This window comes from Protopterus annectens, chromosome 4.part0 (genome assembly GCF_019279795.1).
Source record: "Protopterus annectens isolate FY-2018-M chromosome 4.part0, PAN1.0, whole genome shotgun sequence".
NCBI lineage: Eukaryota > Metazoa > Chordata > Ceratodontiformes > Protopteridae > Protopterus > Protopterus annectens.
Window position 1 is genome coordinate 1,972,919,794 of NC_056733.1, and position 25,000 is coordinate 1,972,944,793.

Here is a 25,000-nt window from a genome sequence, read left to right on the forward strand (position 1 = left end):
CCATACCTCTCACGTGTATCTCATTATGAGGGTGATTCCTTATTTTGAGCTTTAAAATGTCAACAAAATTAGGGGAAAAAATCATTTTTGAACTTTCTAGACACACAGTCAAATGAAGAGCCATAAAGTTAAATGTGCTCATCTTTCTGCACCCTGCAATATTCTTTTTAAAAGTATTGCAGCAGCATGAAAACTAGTATTGGCATGAGACTGGCCACATTTTGTGCCTCCCGATTCGCTCCCTTTACATCAGAAACAAATGCTTGATTGGCTTGTATACTGCAATGTTGATTGACTTTAATTGTGGTCAACGAGCCAGTCAAATGTCGTAAAGTGCAACTACCAGTATTCATTGTGGAATAGCGGAACAGTGGGTTAAATCAATCACAAATGTGGAGTGTTCAGTACTATCCGTAGCACTTGGATGCTTAGCCACAAGGGCAGCTAGGTGTGTGTGTGTGTGTGTGTGTGTGTGTGTGTGTGTGTGTGTGTGTGTGTGTGTGTGTGTGTGTGTGTGTGTGTGTGTGTGTGTTCATTTATTATTGTTTCCCACCCATTGCAGTAAAATGCAGTAATCAGATAGACTGGCACTTGAACAGAACTTTATTCAAGTTGCTAAGCTTTACACAAATTGTCTCATGGGTGGTTTTCTACCTGTAAGGTAATTTTTTACTCTTTTTATCCTTTTAAGTAATTCTGTGGTATTGCTGTGGCACAATACTGTGAAAATATTAGGTTATCGTTTGTGTTCTTAGTTTAGTTATGTTGTTGGGAATGTGATACTGTTAAGATGTATTAAACTGAATGCAGCTTAAGTGAAACAAGTATCAAACCCCTTTTAACTGAATGGATGATGTGGATGAGTGAGTGAGTTTTATGGTGCTGGACTTTTTACACTGTCATGGCATCTGAATTTATGTGGAGAAATTTATGTTACAGTTTTTCTGTTTGGATAACTTCATTTTACTTGATATTTTAGTCATTTGTTTTTGTTGGAGTAAATAGCTGAATTTTGTTTTATTTGGGAAGATGTTTGCCTTTACCCACAGGTAGAGATCAATGCACTTCCTACTTTTTTTATTTATTTATTTATTTATTTATTGGAGTATGGTACCTTTTTTTTTGTTTTATTTATTTATTTATTTTATTTTAATTCCTTAATGGTGCAGAAAGGATAGAGATAAGTGGAAATATAAGCATAGCAGAGAAATAAAGGAAATGATCCAAGCCAGTATTTGTACAATAAGTAAGGACTGTGATTTTAGCAAAGCTTTCAACAGAGTATACTACAAATCAACTTACAAGGACAAAAATATAAAACGAACTGAGCAAGTACATTAAAAAGTTCAGGAAAACAAGGACACAAAAACAAATTTACGTCAAAGTTTAAATCAGCTAAGCATGCATTATCTACACAAAGAAAGAAAAGCAAGAGACTTCACAGTAATAGTTAATGTTTCAACTGTGAAAAAATAAGGAACTGGACTTTAGGTCAATACATGCAAAACAGCTGAGGGGGTGCAATATGCTGTGAATGTTAAGAATGTTAACAATGGTAAACCATTGTACATGAAATTTTTAATTTCTCCAAGTCTTTTGGGTTTCTAATACCATGACGGGAATGGACTCCATTCCTAAGTCAAAGTACGATTAACGTTTATGAAATTAGTATTGTTTCACTCTTTGATGTCAGCCAAAAGTGTTCTTCGCAGCACCTGCAGTGTGCCCAATAACGACTCCTGCAATTCGTACAGGTTAACATGGATTGGTAACAGATCTAAATACAACTGTAGATTCTTTATAAGACCCCTTGTTCCTACTACTATTGGAACTGTCTGGGTATCTTTCTTCCACATTGCTCTTGTTTCTACCTACAAATTCTGATACCTTATGACTTTCTGTCTCTGTGTACACAAGACCCTGTAGTCACTGAGTGTGGCGATTTCAATGATCAATGCTATTTTTGTCTTCTTTTCATGGACCACTATATCCAGTTTTCTAGCATCTATCTTCTGAACCGCTGCTAATGGGGGATCCCATGTGATATAAACTTCATTATTTTCCATGATGTTTTGTGGCTCATGTTTCCAGTGTTTTTCTGCCACTTCAATACCATAATATTTGCATAATCCCCAGTGCAACAGTGTTATAACAATATTATGCCTTTCAGTATACAGTCCTTCTACCATTAGTATGTCACAACCAGCAACAATGTGTACAACTGTTTCCAATTCAGTTTTTCAAAACATGCATTTGACTGTTTCTACCACATGTTCAATGGACTTTGTAAACCAGCATGTATGCAGCCACTATCTTGGGTTCCCAATATTAACCTTTCATCTCTTGGCTTAAATTCATCTCTCCTTAACCATTCCTGCATTTGTTTCTGATCAACATTAGGTTCTTCCAAAAATGTTGTATACTTGCAACTATATTTATGCTTTTCCCACATTTCTTGCCTTCTCATCTGGTCCTTCACCTTATATTCTTTCTTTTGTTTTTTAGCACATTCAGTTGCTGTCTGATTTTTATCTGCTTCTGGTTTGATTTTAATTCCTGCTTAATGCCGATATGCTTCTGCTAAATTAAGCATCTTAGAGTTATTCTCCTCATGTTTCAAAACTTTCACTACATTTGGGTCTTGTGAGGTCAGCAGATATGTGTGGAGTCTCACAACTGTAATCAGTTTCAAAGAGGACCATCCCTCCTTCAGAATGGGGAATATATAATCTTGGTATATACTGATTTTTATAAATCATTTGGTGAGCATGAAGCATCCTTGTTTTCCTATCTAATCTATCCAACATGTTTTGGAACCAGTCAATCACTCCAAAACTGTAAATTAGGACAGGAAGAGCAAATTGGTTTATAGCTTGGATTTTGTTCCCAGATGTGAATGCTGTTTTCAGAATTAATTTAAGTCTTCTAAAGTATTCCTTACTAAGTTTTATTTGCATTTGTTCATGTTTTATTGTTATCCTTCATCAAGTCTCATATATTTATACACTCCCTCTGCTCAAGTTCTTTTATATCACATTCTTGTCCCAAACTGATGTTTTCCTGGTGCTGCAGTTTTCCTGCTTTAAAGGTTTCTTTTGCACACTTATCAAGACCAAATGACATTCTTATATCATCTGAAAATGTTTTGACAATCTGCAGCTGTGCTTTCAGTTACTCGTTTGATGACATATACAGCTTTAAATCATCGACAAAGAGAAGATGAGAATTATTTATACTTTCTTGTTTTCTAGGAGCCAAATTGTAACCATGGCCTAATCTGTTAAGTAAAGAGCTTAATGGGTTAATGGCAGGAAAGAATAGCAACAGTAACAGAGAGTCACCCTGGAATATCCCCTTTTGAATTTTTATCCCTGGGATAATAATCTGTCCTTTATCATGGCTTAATAGCAAAGTGGTCTGCCACTGTTTCATGGTCACTGTAATGTAATCAATCAGTGTAGGGTGTATCTTATACATTTTTAAGCACTTTTTTATCCATGAATGCGGGATACTATCAAATGCTTTTTTGTAGTCAATCCATGTCATAATTAAATTGTTCCCCTTTTTACAGTTCTCCAGTATGACTTTATTTAACAACAAATGATCCTTTGTTCCATATGAACTGTATACAGTACATGAACGATATAAATTCACTACTGACTTTTAAGAACGATGGACCATACTTGAGAACTATTTAATTACAACTTACTACGTGTCATTCCATGAAGGCATTGTGCAATTGTGGTTATTGGGGTGTGAGACTAAATTAAACTGATTATAAAAAAAGATATTTATTTTTTCTTTCTTACTGGGGACTGTTGCAAACTTTGTAAACTATATTTGAGCACTGTTTTAATCTGCAATGTGTGTTTCCCTTTCTAGGAATGTATGATGTTTTTATTTTCTAAAGGCAAAAGAGAATAGAAAGATAAGAAATATATTTAAAATGTAAAATGTAACTATTTGTAGTTTCACATCGAGGACCTAATTGCTTGCATATAAGTAAGTCACAAAAATATTTGGAGGAGGGGAACCAATGGTCATAAAACACAAATGCAGTGCACTTCAAATAAACAACTCCAGAACTGTTAAACAACGCAATCAGTATCCCAAAAGTTAATAGGTATATGGGAAACCATGTGTTGTTCTTTTTCTATTGCCTTCTATGTGGGAATCAAACTGATGTAACCTAGTATAATATATTAAACCCTGGTTCCAGAGAAACTTTTCCATTACATGTTGAACAAATGGTTTAGTTAATTTTCTTTGGAAAAGGAGGAATAATCAAAAATGTATACTCACGCATATATACACATATACCTATAGTTGTCTAAGCCTGATTGTTAGGCTTTGCTTTGGACACATCACTGAAAGTTTGTGATATCTGCCTTGCATCTTCTAGGAAGTTAGAACAGTAATGGTTACTGTACTTTTTAAGCTAGCAGAAGTTTAATTTATTTATTTAGCTTAATTAGATTTCTTCTTTATGTTTTCCTGTCTATGTAAATAAAAGTTATGTACTTACCATAGTATATGTGTTGTATGTTTTCATCCTTCCTCAACGTTTGGGGTCTCAGATTCAACCTCAGACTCGTCTTCAGACACCTCAAGCTCCTTCCCTTACCCATAATCTTCTCTTCTCTTGAATTAAGTCAGCTCATATTTGTCTCTATTCAGCCTGTCACTTATATCAAAACTGTACCCAGCAATCAGTAAATTCTAAATGAAGTTGTATATCAACTACAGCAGAAAGATGAAGAAGAAAAAAAGAGGACTAGAGCTCATGCAGCAAGGCTGACAGAAAATACTCCCCATGACATGCTAGCAGCCCACATGAAAGGAACTTATAAAATATGAAGGGGGCTGGAGGGCCCAAGGTTGAGAACGGAAGAAAACAGACAACACAGATATATAGTTATGGTAAGTACATAACTTATATGTGATGTTATCTTTTTCATTCATTCATCAACCGTTGGGACACAGTCCCCTAGATGGTCCTCAAGGAAGGATATTCTGGAGTACACCAGAGCCAAATGCTGCCCTATTCCTAGACAAGATGTCCAGTTTTTAATGAGCTATAAAGATAATGAGCACTGGACCATGTAGCAGCTACTTAAATGACATCCATAGACGTTCTGGACCAAAAAGCAGACAATGTGGCCATAGATCTGGTGGAATGAGCCTTAGATAGTTTAGGTAATATCAACCCTTTATTCTTACAGACAAATGAAATGTAATTGGTTAGCCATCTACCTAAAGTTATTTTTGATACTGTCTGTCCAATTTAGCTTTGGAAAAAGAAACAAGCAATTGGTCTGATTTTCTGAAATCTTAAATTCTGTGAACACAGAATCTAAGTTGTCTATAAATATCCAGTAGGTGCAGCATGCATTGTCTCTTGGAAAATCTTGGAAAGAACACAGGCAGATTGATGGACTAGTTGATAGTTGTCTCTGACGCCAGCTTGATTAGGAAGGAAGCTCGTCTGGTCAGGATAAAACAGATGAACGGTTGTTGGTTTGGTTCAAACAGCTTTATTGCATACAAGCACATCAGGATTGGGGTTTAGTAACTTAAACTTAAATAAACTTATAAACAGACTGACTACTGCACTCATACATGTTAACACTCTGGCTGTTCAATCAAATGGCACTGCTGCCTGCACATGCTCTCTATTTATATGCACATACCCTCACTTTGAAATGCTTCTTAAAGTCACAACACACTCTCTGTTCTACATCATCCCTCTTTGAGAAATAAGTCATGGACACTAATAATGACAATAATCATTGACATGCAATTATACAGAAATAATCCTTTGACATGCAACTATACAGAACTAATTACAAGTGAAACAATCATGTCCAGGTTGCTGTGTATTTTATACTAGATCTGGAAATACGAGCTGATCATATGACATAAAAATTAGGACTGGGTTTAGCAACAGGGACTGTCTTTAATGAATGTTCAATTTCAGGGACATCTGGGACATCATCAGGAACAGGAATGGATACTGAGACATGTCCTTCAACAGGAACATCGTTCTGGATTGCTTTGAGATCTAGAGTCTGTAGTATCAATGGTACAATACTGCGATATTGATTCAGACACCAGAAGAAGATGCCTGCAATTTATTCTGTATTCTACGCCATCGGATTCTACTAAGTAAGATTTTGGCTCAGCACATACACTTCTCACCTGACCAATTCGATCAAAACCATTCGCTGTTTGGATCCTCCCTATCTCTATTTCTTTCAATGCTTGAAGAAATCTGCTCATTTTATCATAGTTGGACTTCTAGAATGAACGCTTTTTGAATAGTTGGGCTTTGATTGCTCTGGTGTTTTTAGCATTAGGCACCAACAAACTGGAACTGATAGGCAAGGTTGTTCTTGTTTGCCTAGACAGTAGTCTCTGAGCAGGTGAGCCAAGTAAATTGTCATGGGGTATATTTCTGAAATTAAGCAAATTCAAGAAAATATTGGTATTGACGTCTCTAGTAATTGCTTTGCACTTTGTACTGCACGTTCAGCTAGGGCATTTGACTGTGGGTATTCAGGACTACTGGTAAAATAGATAAAGTCACATTCTTTTGCAAATTTCTGAAATAGCTGACTGCTAAACTGGGCACCGTTGTCAGAAATAACTTTGTGTGGACTACCATGGACTGAGAAGTGACATTTCAACTTAGCAATGACAGTACTGGACATTTGGTTAGGTAACAGATCAATCTCAAACCAATTTGAGTAAAAGTCTACCAACACTAAGTAATGTTGAGTATTCCACTCGAATATGTCAGTGGCTACTGTTGACCAAGATAGTTCAGGAATCTGTGTTAGCTGAAGCAGCTCTTTTTGCATAGTACTATTGCATACTGAACAAGATAAAAGTACTTTATCGATATATTTTGACAGAGAAGGCCAAAATACTAGTTCTCTTGCCCTTCTTTTGGTAGCTTTGAAACCTGGGTGGCCATGATGCAAAATTTGGATGTACTTGGGTTGTAAGGAAGTAGGAACAACAACTTTAGGACCTTTGAAAATGATACCATCTTCCATCAACATCTCACCTCTGTAAGAAAAATAAGGTTGCTCTTCTCTTGGTACACAAGATTGCTTTGATGGCTATTCAACATTAATAAAGTGGTTTAGCTTTTGCAAAATTGGATCAGTCAAAGTCAAAATGCTCTGCATCAAGCTTTCATGTGGTATTTCTGAGTGATCTGGATAAGGTATCAGCCAGATAAAGACATCTGCCTTTTGTAGAGACCATTTTGAAGATGTACTTTTGTAATCTGAGCATCATTCTTTGTAGTCTTGATGGAGCTGTATGCATAGGCTTCTTTAAAATAATTACTAGAGGCTGGTGATCAGTCTCAGTCTGGATAGCTCAGCCATAAATATAATTATGGAACTTCGAACATGCGAACACAATTGCCAAAAGTTCTTTCTCAGTCTGACCATACTGCACCTCAGTTTGGGTAAGAGTTCTACACATATAGGCTACTGGTCTATTCTCTTGAGGAATAACTGCACCAAGACCAAACTTTGAAGCATTGCATGAAAGAATTACTGATTTGTGGACATCATAGTATCTTAACGTAGGTGGACTGGTAATTTTCTGTTTCAGGTCATCAAATGCTCTCTGGTATTGTTTCAACCATGACCAGGTAACATTTTTGTATGTCAGCTCTCTTAAGGGCACTGATAATTCATTGTAGTCTGGTATAAACTTGCCCAAATAGTTAACCATGCCAAGAAAATGCTGTAAGGCTTGGACATTGTCTGGAGCTGGCATCTCAAGAATGTCTGTTTGTTTTGAAGGATCTGGTCGTAAGCCTGAACTGGTAAATAAATGACCGACATAAGTAACTTCTGGTAGCCTGAATTTATACTTCAAAGGATTGAGCGTTAGATTCACTTCACGTGCTCTTTCCTGAACTTTCCTGAGGTTTCTGTCATGCTCTGTTTTAGCATTGCCTCCAATTAGTAAATCATCTACTATTATAGCACACGGATAGCCTGAAAAAATTGCTCCATTGCATGCTGAAAGACTTCACTGGCAGAATTTATTCCAAAAGTCATTCTGAGAAATCTGTATCTACCAAATAGCATACTGAATGTAGGCAGTATTGAAGATTTGCAATCAAGCATTACTTTCCAAAATGAACTCTTCACATCTAAAACAGAAAAAACAGTGACATTTTGCATGAGGGTAGCAACTTCCTTGACTGTACGCATAGGATGGTGGGGTCCCTTTAATGCTTTGTTTAAGTCTCTTGGGTCAGTACATATTCTGATTTCATCTGAGCTTTTCTTATGAGCAACTACCATGGAAGATACCCATTCAGTTGGCCCTCTGACTGGACAAATCACACCTTGCTGCACCATTTTATCTAACTGGACTTTGACTCTGTCCTGCATAGCTACGGAACTATTCTCACTTGACTGACCACTGGAATAACCTCTGGGTCTAATTTCATGGCGTACACAACTGGAAGTTTGCCTAGCTTGCCTTCGCAAACATCAGCATACTCTGAGAAATAGCATCGGTGAAACTGGAACTTGGACATGTGCTTACATGATGGACTTCTTTGGTAAAAGAAAGCAATTTCATTTTTAAACTATCTCTGAGACCTAACAATGATTGTACATTTATTTTGACTACATAAAATTGCAAGCTGTAACTGTTCCCAGCTGAATAGGATGAAAGCACTACTGAGCCTTCGGTTTGAATCTCTTCACCTCCATAAGCAACAAGCTTCGCACAACTGGCCAAATTAAGTTGTTCACCAGCTCTTACTCTAGCAAATGTTTCTGTTGACATAACATTGCACTTTGAACCAGTGTCCACTTTGAGCTCTGTGGCTTTACCATTAATCAGGACAGTACAAAACACTTTTTTGCCAACAAATCTACTGCTTTAATCTTGTCACCAACCACTGATATACCATCTACATAGAAAATAGAGTAGTAGCTTTCTATATGATCAACTTGTTTTTTTGAATGACCTTCCTTAATAAATGAATGAGGCTTGCTTGATTTACAAAGCTTGTGAAAGTGGTTCCATTTTTTACACTTGTGACATTGCTGTCCAAATGCTAAGCACTTTTCTCTTTTGGACTTGTGACTGGTACCACAATTACGACAGTTAACTGTGAGACTTAACTTGGGTTTTGCTGACTCACCCTTTACTGCACTGAGCATGTCTGTTTTATTGAGATAGTCTTAGAACTTGCTGGAAAGGTACAGGCTCTCCCCGGAAATCCCGCAGGGGCTGCAGCTGCCATGTGCTTAGGCCTGTTTCTGTTAGCCATGTGCTGAATGCTGTTTATGTTTGCTCTAGAGACTGCTGAAACCATGCTTTTATCTCTTCCAAGCATGTTTGTGTGCCTTTCTGTAAGCTCATGTATTTGACAAACCTCTCTGGCTTTGCTCAATGTTAAATCACTGACTTGAAGCAAAATCTTTCTCATTGCAGTATTATTAACACCACAAATAAGCCTGTCCTTTATCAGCTCATCTTTCAAATCATCAAATCTGCATGTTTTAGCCTTGCTATCCTGGCTTTTGGACTCTTGTATACAATAGGTGCCTCCCAATGTAACATTTGTCTGGGGGTTACACATTTCTCTAAATTTACATTTCAAGCACTCAGGGTCCTCCCTTGATTCAGCTTGTACAACAATATGATGGTTTTCCCCTTCTCCTGCATATACTGCTAGTGCATACACAAATGAAAGCTCTCTTTCAATGGCTTCTGGCCCTGCTAGATTAAGCAGAATAAATGCCATCATATGTGCATGTTTATCAGAAAAAAATGCTTGTATGAAAATATCATATTCCTGCTCAAATACTCACCAATTATCTGCAATATTATGATCAAACACAAGTGGACTGGGTCTGTGAAATGCCTCTGCCATGCCAACATACAGAAATAAAGACTCCTGAAGTAATGTATGAACATACACACATATATGTCAGAAATTTATTTCAGAAACTTATTATGTTCAACAACACAACATACTCTTCAAAATAACTGCACTTTGTGAAATAAGTCTCCATAGCTCAAGAACACTTTGAAATCACTGTACTTTATGAAATCACTTAGTGTAAGAAACACTTCAGAATGACTGCACTTTGCGAATGAACTGTACACAGCACAAGAAACTTCTCAAAATGACTGTACTTCGCAGAATAACTCTGCAGAGTGTAAGAAACAATTTGAAATGACTGCACTTTACAAATTAACTGTACACAGCACAACAAACTTCTCAAAATCACTGTATTCTGACTGCACTTTGTGAAATAACTATACTTTGCACACAGTAAGCTCTGCAAAATAATTGTACTGTAACAAAGCACACACTGCAGACACTGCAGAGCCTGAGAAACTTCAAACAACTCTAGTTATACTTTGAATAGTTTTATTTATTTATTTTTTATTTATTATTTGTTAACCGGCTTAGTCCAGCTGGGCTTGTGGCCCCTTTTCAGTGGAGACCCGAGGAGAAAAGCTCCAGTACATAGTAAAACAAAATGATGTAAATACACACTGGATGTCACAGAACATTACAAGTCGCAAAGTTACAAAAAACACTAAATAAAAAAAAGTACTTGACCTGCATCACAGTAGACAAAATAGGTTACATAGTAAAGATCAGTACAGAAGTATCTATTTTACACTAAAATATAAGTTACATTACATTTAGGAGGATGACATTATAAGGATATGTGCAAGATAGTCCAGTGGCCAGCATGCATAAAATTTGTGGAAAGCTTATAACATAAGATTTTTGTTAGCTTTGATGGGGAGTTGGTGGGGGAGTTATTATTTATTTTTTTTTTTTCAGGTGGGAGCATGTAAAGGGCATTCCCATTTGGAGGACAGATAGGAGAGAAGTGTGGATTTGAAATTGTTATGGTTAGGTAAATTATGTAGTGGGGAGGGTACAGAGTTCCACAGTTTGGCTATGGTGTGGGATAGTAGTAATTGGCCAGGTGGATGTAAGGGTTTGTGCACTTGTAAGAGGTTCTGGCCTTTGGATCTCAAGGAGCGCCTGGGTGTGTAGGGTATTAGACATTTGGCGAAAGAAGGGCATTCTGTTGGTTTGAAGATGAGTTTGTGAGCTGTGGTAAACTGGAGGTATTTTAGGTGGTTGGGGAGTTCTAGCCAGTTGAGTGTGTGTAGAGAGTGTCAGTGATGGGAAGAGTTCTTAGAATTTGTTGTGAATTTGCAGCTTTTGTTGTAACAGAATTCGAGTTTGGAGCGAAGGCCAAGTTGTATGCTGGAGAATAGGGGGGTAGCGTACAAGAGGGAGGGGAGAAGAAAGGTAGATGCAAGGATTTGTCGGGAGGAGGGGGTAAGGTAGCAGTTTTGTCTGTAGAGAAGACCAATTTTTTGGTGGGTTTTTTTGATTGTGGAGAGAATGTGGGAGTCGAATTTTAGGTTTTCTTCTATGGTGATGCCAAGTAGTTTGGTACTGGGAATGATTTCTAGGGGGGTGTTATTGTGGCTATTGATGGAAAATAGGTCTTTGTTAAGTTGGGAGGTTTTGGTGGGAGTGAAAATCATTAGTTTTGTTTTTTTAGTGTTTAGTGCTAGGTGGTTGGATTGCATCCATGATTCTGTTTTGGAGAAGGCTATTTGGGTTATGATTTGAAGTTTGGAGGGGCAGGAGGCTGAGCAGATGATGGTGGAGTCATCTGTGTATTGGATAACTGAGGCATCAGGGATGGAGAGGTGGAAATTGTTGATAAATATGTTAAAGAGGAGTGGGCCTAGTACAGGTCCTTGTGGTACTCCTGTGGGTGTAGGTAGGAAAGGGGAGTTTGACTCTTTCCATTGCACAGCCTGTTGGTGCATGGAAAGGTAGCTTAACAACCAGGATATGGTTGAGGGTGAGATGTGCAGGTGTGAGAGCTGGGACAAGTGTAGGGAGTGGGAGATGGTATTGAATGCCTTTGAGAGGTCTAGAAACAGTGAAGATGCATGCTGTCCCATGCTAGGTTGATTGTCTCAAGGAAGGAAAGGAGGGCAGTCATAGTGCTGTGGCCAGGCTGGAAGCCATGTTGGGTGGGGGACAGGAAGTTGTGCAGGGTTAGGTATGACATTAGTTGGGAGTGGCTGATTTTTTCAAGTATTTTAGAGAGAGGAGAGATTATAGCTATGGGTCTGAAGTTGGTCGTGTCAGTGTTTTTGCCACCTTTGTGTAGACGATGATGAATGCTTGTTGCCAGATTGTTGGTACGTAGGATTCTTTTATAGACCTATTTATAAGAATAGATATGGGATAGGCTATTGAGTCAGCGGATAGTTTGAGGAATTTTGCTGGAAGGTTGTCAGGTGCACTGTGGCATGGTTTTAGCTTTAGGAGTAGTCTTTTTATCGTGTTAGTGGAGACAGGTTTAAAGGAGAAGAGGGGGGAGGAGGAGGGTTAGGGGGGCAGGATGAGGGGGTAGTGTTGGTGGGCTGGTTAGAAAAAGTGGAGGATAAGCTGGCTATGCCATCTATAAAGAATGTGTTGAATTTTGTGGCTGTTTCGAGGCTGGTGAGCTTAGGATTGGGGCAGGGTTGGCATTATTACCTGGGTTGAGAATTGAGGAGATGGAGGTCCACGTTTTCTTTGGGTTAGTTGAGTGGTCAGATTGCAGATTGAAGTAGTAGGATTTGCAATCTTTTGTCATGAATTTTTTGGCTAGGTTACGCAGATGTTTAAATTCTTGTTGGGTGCTAGGGTTTTTCTGTTTTTGGTACTGTTTCCACTTTTTGTCTCGTTGCTTCATTATCTGTTTAGTTTCTTGGGATGGCCAAGGGCAGGGGTTAGATTTGATGTGCTTAGATCGGGAGGGGGCTAGTTTATCCAGTAGAGTGAGAAAAGTGTGGTTAAAATATGATACGGCGTTGTCTAGTGTAAGGCATTTTAGGGGTGACCAGTCAGTAATGTTAAGACATTCTGAGAAGATTTTGGGGCTGAAGGAGGCTAGGTTGCGGGATTGCTTAAATTGGTGTTGTTTTTATATTTGAGTGGGTAAGCGGTCTATGAAGGCTGGTAGTTATACCAGCATTAGCGGTATGGTTGGGGTTGGTTGTTAATATCCAATCTATGATGGTACCGGAGGTACTGTCTTTGTTTGACCTGGTAGGAAGATTTATAAGTTGGGTGAAACTGTAAAGGTTGATTGAGTGGATTGGGGTATCTGAGAGGAAGGAGGCCAAGTTAATATTTGTGTCACTGAGGATGTAGGTTTCATTTCTGATGTTGGAGCTAAACCAAGAGAGGATGTCTTCTAGTGTTTTGGTATTGTCTTCTGGTGGGATGTAGATGGAACAGATGCAGATGGGTTTGTAGTTGTTAAGTTTTAAAAAGCCAGCAATTATTTCAGTATTGGCAAAGGATGGGATGGGGTTGATCATAGGAGTGAAGGTGAGCGTGGAGGGGTAGATATTAGCTACACCATCTCCTTTTCTATGAGGTCTGTCATTACGTATGATATGGTAGCCTGGGGGGAGGATTTCATGATCTTTGATTGACGGTGTAAGCCAGGTCTCGGAGACTGTGGTTATGTCTGGCTGGTTATGAGAGAGTCAAGCATAAAGGTTGGGAATTTTATTACAGAGGCTTTGCGTGTTTAGGGTGGTGAGGCAAAAAGATTTGGGTTTGTGTGGTGTGGAAGATAGGTTTGGGTGGGTAATGTTTTGGACCAGGGTTGGAGTGGATATCTCCTGAGACTGAGAGTGAGATATGTGGAAGGAGCTGCATGAGGAGGTTTAGTGGGGATAGGAAAATGTGGTTTTGCTGGGGGAGGTATCTTTTGTGGAATGCACTTAGGATAGTGAGTGGGGGGTGTAGGGTGGGGAGTATAGTGTGTTTGAACAGATGGGAGGGGGTGGTAGAGTAGAGTTCAGGGGAGATTTGTGAATATGTGTGGGATTTGTTTGGGTGGAGTGAGGATGTGGTGTGTGGGGATTGAGATAGTTGTGTGTTTGTGGGGAGGCTAAGTTTGGTAATGTGGGTTAGGGTTACTAGCATGGAAGCTAGTAGTAATGTTTGTAGGTGGTAGGTAGGCATAGTTGTATGGGTATGTGAGAGGTGGTGTGTGTGTGTGTGTGTGTGTGTGTGTGTGTGTGTGTGTGTGTGTGTGTGTGTGTGTGTGTGTGTGTGTGTGTGTGTGTGTGTGTGTGTGTGTGTGTGTGTGTGTGTGTGTGTGTGTGTGTGTGTGTGTGTGGGAGTGGGTTGGGTTGGGTTTGTATTAGTGTGTGTAACGAAGTGGGAGGGGTTTGGTAGAGGGTGTATGTGATTGATGTAGGTCTGTTAGGGGTGTGGTGTGAGGAAGTATAAATGTAGAGACAGGGTGGGAAATGGGTGCAGGGTAGGGGAGCGGAGTGAGCCCGCAGGGCGAACAGAGCGGGATTGAGCTGGGCAGGAGTGAGTAATCCCAAGAAGACAATCAGTGAATCTGACTCTTAGAGATGGGAAAGGTGCAGCTGGGCTGTAAGGTGAGTGGGAAAGTATGAGACTAGCAGGGGAAGTGGGCAAGGAAAATAAAGGTCTATAGAGAAAGTTACAACTGTTCTGTATAGGAGGCTTTGGGAGTTAGTATAAATTAAAATTAAAATGCCCAATGTGACTACAAAAGGGAGTAATGCTGCCACCTAGTGGCGGATGTGAGAACTTTCATGTTGTTATGGAGAAGTTTAAGGTAACTGCCGCAGTGGTACAGTGATTGTGTTGTTGCCTCACAGCAAGAGGTTCTCCCGTTCGATTCTCAGCTAGTGTGTGGGGAGTGCCTGCTGTGTGGAGTCTGCATGTCCTCCCCGCGGTCGAGTGGCCTCTGAAAGACATGCGTGAAAGGGCGTGCCTTCGCTGAAGGTTGGGCATCGGGCTGGCAACTCAGCACCATAAAAATCGACTGCCAATCATTAGCGGGCCAGAGTTCCACTGTGGCAACCCCTAATCAGGAAAAGCAGAAAAGACAAACATGGTGGAATTTAAGGTAGGAAGGCAAGGAGGGCTTGGGGTGGAGGCCAGGTTGCTGTAGGCTGCTACTGTGTATGTTACAGTAAAGGCAGAGATAGGTAAGCAAGTATAAACATACACGCTGAAATATGTTCCCGATTTTTCCTTTTGGTGGTGTTAGGTCTGGGAGCACAACAGCGCTGTGAGAGCTGCAGATGTCCAGGGTGAAGGAAGACCTTTAGAAGAGGTATTCCTTTGGTTTGTAGCTTTTGGCTGGGGAGAACCCAAAAGGTTGGCAGCAGGCTGTAGGGAGAAAAAGAGAGTTAGTTACAGCACTAAAAAACGAGCAATGAACTAGTAAACCACAAAAAACAGATCCAATGACCACCCAACAGTCCAACGGTCCAACAGTAGAAAGTAGATTTATTAATATCCTTTAAGTGCGATCCGTAACGTACACTTTTCATCGGAGCACAAACTCCAACTTCTTCAGAAAATTTTAAAAACAAGAATTCAGTTAACACTGTCCTAAATAAGCTTTCAGCTTAATTACCATCAATTAAATTCGTGAAGTGTTCACAATTAGTTTAGTTTAAATAATGCAATTAAAAATAACGCATTTACTATCGTAAAATGTATGCACATAAATAAGGCAGCATAAAAGAATCTAAAATAATGCATGTTTCAGAGTTACAGTACAATAAAAATGTCACTCAAAAATACAATTTATAAATATAAAAATATATGCATATATATAAATCACGGAGCAATGTTAATGCCCTATATATAAATGGTAACAAATGCAAGTTAAAAAAGTAATGGGATACATTGTAAACTTCAGTATATTAACTTCAGCACGAGTTTGAATAAAATGATAGTAGGGGTAGTGTTGTTATTACTACTTTAGCAATCTTCAGGATATGTACATTTTTTAGAAACATAAAAAAACATGTAAACAAGTATCGCTAAAAATAGTGGTAATCATTTCATATCAAACTTCTCGAATGGTGTGCTTAAAGTGTCCACAAACCAATATAGTTCCACCAATTCTACACTATCACTAAAACAAAGAAGAATTTTTTTATATATATATATATATATATATATATATATATATATATATATATATATATATATATGAATATATATATATATATATATCTATGACGAAAAACTACAAAGATGCATATTTATAAAAGAATATGTCATAAGTAATAAATTATAGTTGAATATACATTTATGCAACATGCTAGTGTGTATGTGTTCAAGCATGCATGCGTAAAGCAACTATTTACATATTGTTGCCAGCCAGTGGCAAAAAAGTTATTGCCCACAACTACATTTAAAAATATCTTAGTTAATATTTTCTAATAACTTAGTTATAGTTGTCATTATAAAAACTCATAATATTATCTCTCAAGATTCTTTAGTTTAAGGATACACTTAATTGATGTCATTTCATTAATGCCTGGATGTTGACTAGCATTAGTTCTCAATTGCCAGACAAGTTCCCTTCTTTCTAGTTTGAGTGACTCTGGTCCTCACCTTTCATCTATCGGTATTTGGTCTATGACTCGAAACAAAAATTCATGACCTTCGTTCTCATTATGGTGCCTAGCTAGGGCATTATCTAATTTGTTTTTATTTATACAATAAATATGTTCGTATATCCTTTCGCCAAGTTTTCTGTCTGTTTTACCTATACAGAAAGCTCCGCATTGAGCGCACTTAGCTCGGTAAATCACTCGTTTACTTTGGCAGTTAAACTTGGCGTGGTATTGATATGTAGTATTCCTAATGGTAAAACTATCTCCTTCATCTATATATTTACAATAAGTGCACATATTGCACTTATGCATACCTGCTTTACTGGTAAAGACTTGTTTATTTCCCTCTAAAATCCCTTTTAAATTAATGCCACGTTTGAATGTTATTTTTGGTTTGTCAGGAATTAGGGTTCTAAAATGGCCATCATTGAGAAGTAATTGCCAATTTTTCGTCACAATGTTTTTAATTGTGTAAGCGTCCAAATTGAAAGTAAGAATCAAGCTACAGTAAAAGTTACAATAAGAATTTGATTCCTTATTGTTAAGCTGGACATCAGTGCAAACCTCCATCCCTTTATGTTTACCGTTAAGTATGGGTAAATATGTACCCATTTCCCTTTTAGCTTTTACCTCATCAGAAATATCTTGGATGAATTCAGCAGGGTAACCTCTCTGGAGGAAGAATTCAGTAAGGGTAGAACATTCTTCCAAGAACTCGTCATTTCTAGAGGTCATTCTGGCTGCTCTTACCATTTGGCCCTTTACTACAGATTTCTTTTGACAAATAGGGTGGCAACTCGGAAAATGTAAAAACATATTCAAGTAAGTATCTTTTCTGTGGATCTTAGAAATATATCTCTTATTCAAATAGTCCTTTCTAAGGGAGACGTCCAGGTATTCAATCATGCCTTTATTATAATTATAGGTAAATTTTAAAAAGTTAGTACTGTTATTGAAGGAAGTAGTTAGGTCTACTACTTGGTTCTCCGAACCTTCAAATAAGATAAAAATATCGTCCAGGAACCTAGTATAAAAGATAATATTTTCTGTGAACTGGTTATTAGTAAATATAAAAGATTTCTCCCAAAAAGCCATCACTAAATTAGCTACACTAGCTCCACACGGGGAACCCATGGCCACTCCAACTATTTGGTGGAAGATATCTTTGTTAAACTTTATAAAGTTATAAGATAGAACTGTGTCAATAAGTTCTTCCACTAACTTGGACTATTAGGGCTCCTAATAGTCTTAACATATGCCCTGTCCATTCAATTCCTACTTCGTGTGGGATGGAAGAATACAAATCGCACTTAAAGGATATTAATAAATCTACTTTCTACTGTTGGACCGTTGGACTGTTGGGTGGTCATTGGATCTGTTTTTTGTGGTTTACTAGTTACAGCATTAACCAGGTTATGAGACAGCTTAGAGTGGGTACTTACTTGGTACAAGATGGGAGGACAATAGGGGTAAAAGTGAGGAGTAGATTTAGGTGCAAGAGGGAAAAGGAGGGATAAAATGACTGAGGTGCAGGAGTGTATAGTGAAGTTGTAGAAGAGTTCAGTAGGTTCAGTAGGAGAGAAAAAAGGAGCGTACGCAGTTTAAAATAAAGTGCATTCACTGTAGATATCTATTTACTACACACAGGTTTAGTCAGGTATAGCATAACTAACCAGCAGTTAAAATCATCAACATCTAGCATTATACAATTATCGACTGAGAGATATGGCATTCTTTCTGTTGATATATGCTCTTGTTTGGTTATGAATGAGGAAAGGGAAAAACAGACGCTCGGAAACAGGGGAAGAGCTGTGTATAATCAGCAATTAGTGGTAGTTTTAACGCTATGGTGTTGTAGGCATTTTATGCTAGGCATGTGCTGTAATAATCTTTACACATTAAAGAAATCTCTGTGCAGTCAGGAAGTAGCAGTAGCTTTAACACTACGGTGATTTCAGGTGCTTGTGTGGTGCACGTGCTTTGTAATAATCCTTGAAACCACAAAATCTGTTTTTAGCAGTTTATTTGTGGTGGTAGATAACCACTAAGGGGCTGCATACTCTTATGAGAGGCGCTCGAGTTTGGAACTCTGCCTGGAAAATCAATCAGCTGCAGATTCATGAGCTTTTACTAAGTGCAGCATTGACTGAAGTAGGGCAGGTCACTTCAGAATTAGCTAGTACCACCCAGCCCAAAAGGAGCATGTACTTTAAAGTACTGAGTCTCGGTTTGTCCAGAGGATAAAATGTGGGGAAAAAGCAGTGAGCGATCATGTGTGACTCATTCAGGGTATGTATTTCACAGAGATATGCTCTGCATAGAGTTACCAAGTGAGCTCACTCCCCTATAATCTAGCGGGGGCTGGTAGTAATGTGTGAATGGTAATAGTGTTTATCGGCTGAACGAGCAGACTAAGAGCATTATCAAAGGAAATTAATGCACAATACTTACAGGATCATGTCTACCAAACACAACTTAACACAGTCAAACAGTTCTAAGCTAGCATTAAACCACTGTGTCCAAGTTTAAGGCAGAAATTCAGGTTTTACGCAATCACTACATGTGCGGTAGTACCTCATAATATGAAATAGTCAAATATGCAGCAAATACCGGTCTATAAACTCACTGTGCGGCATTTGCTAATTAACGCATATAATATGCAGGCAATTCAATATTGTTTGCAATTTAACAGAGCAGTGATATTACATACCGCTTTATCGACACGAGCAGCCTTACAGCAGGACCGTCTAAGTGGGAATAGGGAGGGATTTGAAAATGGCGCCACCGAGTGCAGCACCCTGATATCTGTTTTGGGAGGAAGTGAGCTGGAAGGGGGAAGAGACTGGTGAGCAGGAGGGAGGGGGGAAGGAGGTATACAGAATAGTTGGAGAAGCAGGCCAATCAATGCTGGGCAGGAGTGAGTAATCCCAAGAAGACAATCAGTGAATCTGGCTCTTAGACATGGGAAAAGTGCAGCTGGGCTGTAAGGTGAGTGGGAAAGTATGAGACGAGCAGGGGAAGTGGGCAAGGAAAATAAAGGTCTATAGAGAAAGTAACAACTGTTCTGTATAGGAGGCTTTGGGAGTTAGTTTGTTTGTTTGTGTCTTTCGGCTTTTCCCAGTTAGGGGTCGCCACAGCGGAACTCCGGTCCGCTTATGATTGGCAGTAGATTTTTTACGTGCCGAGTTTGCCAGCCCTGACGCACAACCTTCAACGAAGGTATGCCCATTCACGCATGTCTCCACCCAGAAGACGCTCTAGCTGAGAATCGAACGGCACAACGTCTTGCTGTGAGGCGACAACGCTACCGCAGCACCACCACCACAGTACAGACTTTGGGAGTTAGTATAAATTAAAATTAAAATGCCCAGTGTGACTGCAAAAGGGAGTAATGCTGCCACCTGGTGGCGAACATGAGAACTTTAATGGAGAAGTTTAAGGTAAATGCAGAAAGGCAAGGAGGGCTTGGGGGTGGGGAGGCCAGGCTGCTGTGGGCTGCTACTGTGTATGTTACAGTTAAGACAGAGATAGGTAAGTAAGTATAAACATACATGCTGAAATCTGTTCCTGATTTCTCTTTTTGATGGTGTTAGGTCTGGGAGCACAACAGCGTTTTGAGAGCTGCAGATGTCTGGGGTGGAGAAAGACCTTTAGAAGAGGGATTCCTTTGGTTTGTAGCTTTTGGATGGGGAGAACCCGAAAGGTAGGCAGCAGGCACTTTATCGACATGAGTGGCCTTAGAGCAGGACCTTTTAAGTGGGAATAGGGAGGGATTTGAACATTTGAAAAATAGTTTTAGTCAATGCAAAATAGTAGCTCATATCAAAAAACAAGGTTGTTTACTAAAAAAAGCAGTGGCTTTGCTTTTCCATGCTAATGTTGCCCTTTTATTGTACTCGTTATGCTCGTTTGACTTTTGTCATGTTCATTATACTTTTGTTGTGCTCGTTTTGCCTTTTAACTTGCTCATTATGCAAATCAAAAGTAATTCTGAATGCTCTCATAAGTATTTTGAATAATTTTATCAAATATTGTGGTTTAATAAATAATGTTTAATATTTAACATTTAGTTTAATAAATAATGCATTTTGTGCTTTTTGTTTGATTAATAATGCATTTTGTGCTTTGTGAATGCTTCGTAACATTTTCTTTATGAAATAAATCATTCATGCTAGTTTTAATTACCTGAAATTCATTTCTGACCTTTTTTTTCAATTGTTTGAGCAGGTTGTGATGAATCATTCCTCTATATACCTCCATTTCTAACTGTGCACCTCATGGCTCAACTTCTGGCTTCTTTCTGGCGTCTTGTTCCTCAGGCATCCCAGTTCCGACACCATGTCATTCAGGCATGCTACTTCTAACACCATGTCGCTCGTCCAGTCAGGATAAAACAAACGAATGGCTGTGGGTTTGGTTCAAACAGCTTTTTTACATACAAACACATCAAGATTGAAGCTTAGTAACTTAAATTTAAATAAACTTACAAACAGACTGACTACTGCACTCATACATGTTAACATTCTGGCTGCTCACTCAAAATGGCACTTCTGTCTGCACATGCTTTCTATTTATATGCACACACCCTCACATTGACATGCTTCTTAAAGTCACAACACACACTCTGATCTACAGGAAGGGTTAGTCCAAAGGGATACCCATTCCTTATGAAAAATTAGAGAGGATGGCTGGGAAGAAAGTGCCTAGAGTTCTGACACTCAGCCAGCCGATGTATTTGTGACCAATAAAAGAGTTTTCCAGGGTAAGAACTTTATATCTATCTTGGGTGAATGCTCAAAGAGAGGCTGGGTCAAAGCTTGAAGAAGTATTATTAAATCCCACTGAAGAGTGGAGTCCTTAACAGAAGGTCAAAGTAAAAAGGTACCTTTAAGAAATGTCTTATATAAGCTCAGACAGGCCAAAGAAGAATGTTTTTTGCCTAAGTGAAAATTAGAAATGGCAGCAAGTGGACCTTAATTGTCAAGCAACTAGCTCTGTTATTGAAAATGGAATCAATGAAGCCAAGAACTGTTGGAATGGGTGCTGAATACAGGTCTAATTGTCTCTGGAGGGCCCAGATAGAAAACCTTTTCTATTTGCTCTTTTAAACCTTTCTGGTAAAAACTTTCTAGGATGATGTAAGGATGTGACAACTTGGGGAAGAAAGCCTGGAGTCTCCAAACATCACTGGAAGTGGAGAAGCATGTGGTCAATTTGAGGGTTCAAATATCTAGGTAAGGTATTCTGGATGGGTGAGCTAGAAGGTACTGAGAAGGATCCAACATCCAGGCAGGATAAACTAAGTGAGGCCACAGGAAGGGGAACCACTCTTGTCAAGGTCAGAATAGTGCAATGAGGATAACCTTGTACGTCTGCTGAAATGCTTTCTGAAGAAACTTGGGAATGAAAGGGGTCGGTGGAATGGTATACAGGAAACCAAGGAGGCCAATCATGAATCTGAACGTCTCTCGGTGATTTCCCATCTGCAGGGATCAGGACAAGGTACCTGCTGCCCTTGGAATTGAGGTGAGAAGGAAAAAAGTCATAGCATGATTGGCCCTGTTGGTGGGAAAATCATTTTCACCACTAACTGACTGAGATACCACTTATGAGGAAGTAAGATGGACCTGCTCAGTTTGTCTGCCAGCACATTTAACTTCCCCAGAATAATCATTATCAATAGAAAGTGACCGGAACAGATCACCCATTGCCATACTTTCATTGCCTCTCAACACAGGGGGTAGGACTGGGTTCCCCCGTTTGCTGATTTACCAGATGTCTGAAAAGCAGCCATCCCTAGAAGGAGAAGATCTTGAAATGCCTGTGACACCAATAGACTGCTCTCCTTTCTAGGATACTGATGTGAAGATTAGGCTCTAACTGAGACCACAATGCCTTGGACAGTCCTTCACAAGTAATGCCCCCTCAACTCCGCCCCCGCCGGGAGGCATATGTTACCACAGTGGTCTTGAACAGAGGAAGAATAAAAAGGGTGGCCCAGAGAAACTTCTTCTGAGTGAATTCACCAGGCTATGTGTTGTTTGCTAATATTTGTAATTCAAATAAGTGCAGTCAGAGGGTGACATCCTATAGACCATTGTACCACAAGGGTCTATTGCAGTACCCTCATGTAAACTCTTGCTAAATGTACCAGAACTATTGAAGCTGCCACTGATCTGAGAATACCAGCCTGACTGGAGGGAAGAAACAGAGAGAATGTGTGATGCTTGGCTCTGTAGATTGCTTAACCTTGTCTGTGTTAAGCTTGTGATTTGTGTCACCATATCCAGATGTGCCTCAATAAATTCTAGGGCTTGATTAGGCAAGAGCTTAGACTTGGTGTAGTTCACTGTGATTCGTAGTTGAAGACATAGTTGTAGCAAGTGATCCCTGTCTTGAATCAGTAGAGGCTTGGTGGAAACAGAAAGGAGCCAGTCGTCTAGGTAAGGAAACATCTGGAATCCCTGCATTCTCAAGTGAGCTGTGATCACTGCCATGCACTTGATGAACACCCTGGGGGCTGCAGTAAGATCAAAGGAAGGACTCTGAACTGATAGTGACCGGCACCCACCTGGAAGCAGTGGGTATCTCCTGAAGCACTTGTGTACTTTGATATGATAGTACAGTACACATCCTGGAGATCTATAGAACACATCCAGACATTCTTCTACAACAGTGGCAGAGTAGACTGAACCATGGCCATCTGGAACTTTGAGTGTTTGATAAACTGATTCAAATTGCACAGATCCAAAATAGGTCTTCAGTCCCCTGTCTTCTCTGGCACTAAAAAGAATCCTGAATAGGTCCTGGATCCTTCTTGGTCTGGGGTGACCACTTGGATGACTGTTTTTCCCAGCAGCTTTTCTATTTCTATGGCTGATTTTCTCTGACTGGTTTGAATTTTGGGAATTCTTTTGGGCTGTTGGGGAGGCAGAAGTAAAAATGGCATGTAATAACCTCTGGATATTATTCTGTGCACCCAAGTATCTTTGGTGATGGCTGTTCAAGCCTCTAGGTGCAAAGATAAGTGCCCCTGTCTGACTTCAGAGTGCAGCAATTGGGCAATCCTTCAGAGACATTGAAGGAGCTTCTCAGAAAAAGGACCTCTGAAACCCTGATGTTGCAGGCTACTTCTGCCAGGGGGCAATGCCTTCTGTTAGAGTTTCTTCCTCTGCCGCGGGGGGATTTGTCTGCAAAGGAGTCCTGAGAAGACTCTTGCATCTTATGGAATCACATCTTTCTATCTCCTCTCTGGTTCTGGGAGAAAGCCCTTTGAGGGGTAGAAAAGCATATCCCTAAGGCAGATATCCCACATCACATCCTGTTAGCTCCTGGAGAGAGTTTTCTTCTCCTTACAGCCAAACAAGATGGATCCATCAATGGAAGTACTGACGGAATGTCTTGAAGAGTTCCACAAAGGCACATCCAGGAATGCCCTCTTACAGCAATTCTTGAACCTACAGCTCTCGAAGCTCCCTCTGAGGCATGTGAAATCAGCCTCATGGAGGCATTCAACAGGCATGGGAGGGTAGCCAGTTTAAAAAAAATGTCTTCTTGTCCTCTGCAGACATGGACCCTGAGAGGGCATTGGAAAACTCCTTTATCAAATTCTCTCTGAAATTTCGTAACATGTGCCAAATAGTTCAGCGACCTGATGGCAAAGGTTGCTAAAATGTAAGCACACTACCCAAATCTGTCCAGTGCCCTGGACTCTCTGTTCAGGAGATGGACAGCAGAACTCTGTTCAGCAAGTTCTTTTTTGCTGGCTGCTGCTACCACCATAGCATCCATTGGGGGATCCTTGCTCCAACGGGCCCTATTCTTTGGCACAACAAAGTACTTATGTGGCTTCAACAGATAGGCTCTATGACATCTGGATCCTTCCAAGCCCAGTGGGAGATGAGTTTCACCATCTCATCCTCCGGGCGGACTACCCAGGATATAGCTGAACTGGTTCCAAAAGCCTCGGCAAACACTGTCTCCTTCTGGGAAAGGGATGGTCAGAAGATCCACCACCTTTCTGTCTCCAAAGTTTGAGGATTTCATCAAAACAGACATCCTCAAGGGGTGATCTGGGGGACCCCTCCCCTTCATCAAAGTCAGTGTCATCAGTTAAAGACTGTGGGAACTCTAAGGGCGTCCTTTTACATATACTCGTTTGACGTGCCTCTCCTGTGTGAGGGTCTGGGATGGACTTAGAAATGTCAGCAGATTCCTGAATAAGGCCTCCAGCTTGACTGGACTGGCTGTCCCAATGGGACAAGATCAGAAGACTCAGGATCCAAAGTAGATAGCTGAATGGGTGCACCCAAAGGGGGCAGGGATGTCTTGTCCATGGAGGTGGAAAACTACCTCAAAGGCAGAGGACATGGGGGAACCAAGCCCAAACCTAGCAGGAGCTGAAGCCACTTGCCCAGAATGGAACCCAGTCACCCCAAGATCCTGCCTCAAGGCATGGGTTGGAGCTGAGTTGTCCAGCTCCAAGGCTCTGAGA